Source organism: Poeciliopsis prolifica, unplaced genomic scaffold (genome assembly GCF_027474105.1).
Source record: "Poeciliopsis prolifica strain line A6 unplaced genomic scaffold, Auburn_PproV2 SCAFFOLD055, whole genome shotgun sequence".
In the NCBI taxonomy this organism is placed as follows: Eukaryota; Metazoa; Chordata; class Actinopteri; order Cyprinodontiformes; family Poeciliidae; genus Poeciliopsis; species Poeciliopsis prolifica.
In genome coordinates, this window is record NW_026562430.1 from 3,220,160 (window position 1) to 3,225,398 (window position 5,239).

The window sequence follows — 5,239 nt, forward strand, 5'->3', positions numbered from 1 at the left end:
TATATATATATATATATATATATATATATATATATATATATATATATATATATATATATATATATATATATATATATATATATATATATATATATATATTCAGAACATATATATCTATATATGTAAAAGATATATATATATCTTTACATTATTATTATTGTTGTTGTTGCTATTGTTTTTTATTATTATTAAAGGTAAACTGAGGAACTAAGCCAATGAAACATAGCGTCCATGACATTCTTTTTAATTATTCATTAATTAAATAATTAATTTATTACTTAATTAATTTTGTGTATTTAGTTACTTATTAATTCATTAGTTTAGTATTTACTTATTGACACATTTATTAATTAATTCATTTTCAAATTTCAAATCGCGAGCAACGCCAGTCACAACATGGCGGCCACGCTGGCGGCTGACAGGATTAGCTCGTGCGGCTTCTACTCTACAAGGTCTACAATCTGCGCACGTCCATCACTGGAAGCCTCGCCGCTGATTGGCTGATTTAACCATTCAAAACAGACAATCCCCAGGCTCCCCCGCTTTCACAACGCTTCACTCTCCCACGCAGAAACAGAAACCGAAGCATCACACGCCGGTGTAAATAACTCCCGTAAATCCCACGGCAAAATGAAAGCGAGATGCAAAACAGAAAAACACATTCCAGAGGCTTGTTTTGGTACATCTGTGAGTCACCTGCTAATCTCGCAGATCAGTTGTTAAAAACACATTCCTGATTATTGACTGTCATTTTGAAGTGTGCTGGGATTATTTGGATTAATGAGGATTTGAAATGTGCAACAGAAATGATGCATATTGATTGTACTCATTCATTTGTAAAGGCCGTGAGAATGTAAACAACCCTGACGTCCCAGTTGTTATATAAGGACTGTTGTGGCCTATTTTTAAACCTGTGGGTATCCCTAACCAACCGGAACATTGTGTTTCTTATTTCAGTCCTTCAACAGTCCCACTCTAATCTGATCATTTGGTTGAGACACTGGTTCAGTTTATTTTACAATTTTATTCTCCTTTGCTTATGCTTATACTTTGCTGTTTCTGTACAAAATGAACCCTCTGAATGAAAAACAGCCATCTCACTCACTCTTGAGCAACTGCGTCAGAGGGTTCAGTCATAATCTGAAGCAATGCTGCCATCAGATGGTTGCTACTTCATCCCACATGTGTGCAGGCAAATTGCCTAATCTGAGCTTCAAGAAGGGTGTTGTTTTTGTTTACTGTGTGGATCACAAAGGCAATCAGAGAAGCTGTGAAATGAGACATCTGCTCATCAGATCATCCTGGTAATTATGTCAGTAATTCCATCCATGATCTCCAGGATGATGAATCTGTATCCATGTAGGGATTGTTTTTATTTTTGTAGTAATCCCCAACAAGCAGATTGCACCTCAAACTCCAAGGTGTCAGAGTGAAGAGGGTCTTAGCTTCCTAAAAAGCAACAACCACAAATATTCATCAGATTAAGGCTAATCCTGATTTGTCTCAATCACTATTGTTCTCAAAGTTGCAATCCTGTTCCTTGTTTTTTTGGTTTTTGTTTTGCACAGGAGTTCATTGAGAAGGGCTTAACTTCTGCAGCAGCATGTGTTTTTGTGAAAACAAAACTCAGGTTTTGAGAGGCAGTTGACTAACTGAAGGCCTCCAGGACTCTGAGACCAGCACTTCCTAATCTGACAGGCAAAATGTTCACTAAGATCCTAAACGTTTTAGCTTTATTAAAGAATAATAATAATAAAATAAAATAAACTCGCGTTAAAATGAATACGCTCAGTAATGATTGTTTAAACAATATATGTATTTATATATATATATATATAATTATTTACATAGTTATATAAGTATTTATATAATTATCAGCAGGTGTTCAGTGCGTTTCGGTTCCATCAACAAATAAAAAGGGACTCAAAGACCAACCGGAGTTTAAATGAGCTGATCAGCCACCGCTGTGTTCATGAGAGGCTTATTAATAATTGATAACTAAATATCAAGCCTGGAAACCTGATATTTTAATGGATTGAATGTTATGTTTTTAATGTAATCTCTGCTCGGCTTGCAGGGCATGTGCAGTTGCTAGGGCAGCAGGTGTGCTAAACGTCAAGGAGAGTTGGAGAGTAAAAAAGTGCGAGTGGTTATTTACCTCGTTCATTTGTGAGAATAAGTCATTCACAACAAACATCAAATAGGACAAATATATTTAACTGAAGTATATTGTATAGAAAATGAGTCAATAGGTTTTCATTGTTATGTCTCCGTGTTATGAGGTAGATCTTAGCCACCTGGTGAGAGAAAAAGTAGATCTTGGTCTCAAAAAGTTTGAGCTCCAGCCCAATTTGAGTCAAACTTCTGCTTGTGGCAATACTGACATCTAGGGGCAAAAAGACAGAAAAACCTTTTATTTAAAAAAATCTACTCAAAAATAAGAGCGATATTGTATTCTGTATCTTATGACTTATTGTGATAACGATAACTGTAAATGTGGGAATGAAAGCATGTTTTCAACAGATTATTTGAGGTATTTTTAGAAAATATTTTGTCTTAACTGAACCACAAATACCGCTCTTAAAAAATACCAATTTTAAACAGGCTTAATCAGAACACCAGCTGATTAAGCCTGTGTTCTTAACCGGTTTAAGAACATCGTGAGTGAGCAGTAAAAGTGAACACTGCTCACTTTTACTAATATTTTACATTCTATTGATATGTATTGATGTTCTCGTGGAACCATCCATCCGTCCGTCCATTGTCTGCCGCTAATCCAGGGTCGGGTCTCGGGGGAAGCAGCTTCAGAAAGGAGGCCCAGTCTTTCCTGTCCCCAGCCACTTCCTGCAGCTCCTTTGGGGGAACCCAAAGTCGTTCCCAGGCCAGCAGAGATACATGGTCCCACCAGCGTGTCCTGGGTCTTCCTTGGGCTTCCCAGATGCCCGAGCCTCAACTGGCTGTGGAGGAGCAGCAACTCTTGTCTGGGTCCATCCTGGATGACTGAGCTTCTCACCCTGTCTCTAAGGAAGACCCCAGACACCCTGCTGAGGAAACCCATTTCGGCTGCTTGTATCCAGGATCTCGTTCTTCCGGTCATGACCCAAAGCTCATGGCCATAAATGAGGGCGGGAACGTGGATCGATCGGTAAATCGAGAGCTGGTCCAGTGTGCCACGACCAGGAAGAAAACCACATTGCTCTTCCACAATCCGAGGTTTCACTATCACAGAGTCGGGGATGTTTTTTCTCAAGATGTTGCTCCTTAATCTGTTTTTACTTGATATCGTGGATTTGGAGCACTTCTAAAAGTGCTCCAAATCCTATTGTAACAGCGGGACCCAATATCTCAGGGTTCCCTACCGATACATTCTGACAAAAACACGTCCAACTCTCTGAAGCATTGTTGGCGTGGTCTCCTCTGCCGTCTTCTCTGGGATTTTGTCCTTAGTCTCGGCTTTCTGGACATGAGTTGACTTTGATTTGATTCTGTCCAATTTAATTTTCAAAGTCACAATTTCTTTGTTCAGCTCGTTGCTCTCCTTTTCGAGCCACTGCCGATCTCTGGTCTTTTCCCTGTATGAACTCTCAGCCTTTCGTCTAATGGAAAAGTTGGTCCATTCCAGCCGTTGATTTTCTCTGGTCAAGTCATTCTATTGTCTTTTCAGAGATTCAATCTTTGCTCTCGCATCCTCCAACTCCTCATTCAGTGCCTGGATTCTACACTCTTGGTGTTCTTTCCTGTCCCTCAACATTTTATTTTCTGCCATCAACTCACCAATGTCACAATCACTTCTGCCAGTAAGCTGATGAATTTTGTACTTCAGGTTCTCCACTGTCGTTTTGAGCAGGATGTTTTCATCCTCCAGCTCCATGCACCGTTTCTCTAAAACACTCACCGTCGTAAAAAATAAATTGCTCTGAGCCATAATTTAAGTTTAATTTTACGTCTTCCCTTCTGTTTCAACAACGCACTACAATGTGTCACGTAAAATCTTATTCAGAGTTTCCGCCCAACAAATCCAGGTTTTTCACCTCTTTGAGAATTTTGTGTTCGAACAAAAGCTGAGATTAAATATCCTTCTCTTCATTCAGTAATATGCTCTGCAGACAGTCCTTCTTTTGTATCCTGGTTTCTTTTGTTGCCGTTGGGAACGTAGACCTATTTTGTAGCCAAAAGGGGAGTAGGGCAAAGGTTAACCTCCAACGGCATTTTTACATTTTCTGGGAGGATTGTGATGCAGATTTAGATACATCCTAAACCGAAGTTTTCTAGAAACTAAGAAAATATTTATAGATAATAAAGATAAACAGGATTTCTGATATATATTTGTTGAATTTTACTCACTACAAGCTTATCAAACTAAAGAAATGAAGATGAACGTTTGAGATTGTTGTTTCTTAACTCAAGAACATTTTTTCTTGCATCTGTAAAGATGTTTCATAGAATATTTGTATCATAAAAGCTACTTTTATTTTTAAAAATGCCATCTGGACCGTGGCATCATCAAAAAATCAACAAATATTTCAATATAAATGAAAAATATGCTAAACAAAACTCAATTCAAGAAGAAGGGTGGAGGAAATCAAGTCGAACAGAACCAAACCAGTCGTCTTTATGTGAGCTGATGCTGCAGGAGTGCCCCTGATTAAGATAACCAACCTTAATATGAGGCAAAAAATAACTGAAGAGTATATTTTTAAAAAACAGTTTCAAATGTTTTCATGGAGAAAACGTTGACCAGCAAAGTCACTCAGAGGATCAAAGATAAAAATAAATAAATATTTGTGAACGTGTGCATACAGCATTTAGAAAAACAACATCATAAATTAAACAAGGAAGGAAACATGATTTGAAAGATATTATTTATCGCATAGTGGAGAAAGTATGCTTCCATTCGTAACCATTGAAACCAGGCCCAACCGTCATGTAGCCTAGCATAAATAGAAATAATTGGTTCGCGTCTCGTCTTCTGTACGTTTTTAAGGCTGCTCTTGTGTAAGGGGAATAGTGTTTATGACACAGTGACATAAATCATGTGGTGTGAATTCAGGAAAAGTCTGTAATTTGGCAAACATGTGAGGTGTTTGTTGTGAGATTAGTTTCTATTGTAACGGTAACGGTAGTATGGTTTCCTGCCCACTGGGGGCGCACTCGGGAACTATACAGGGAAACGAGTTCGAATAAGAAGTAGTTCATGTTGTTAGCTGACGCTCCGGCTAATTAAAAGAAGACCGGCTTT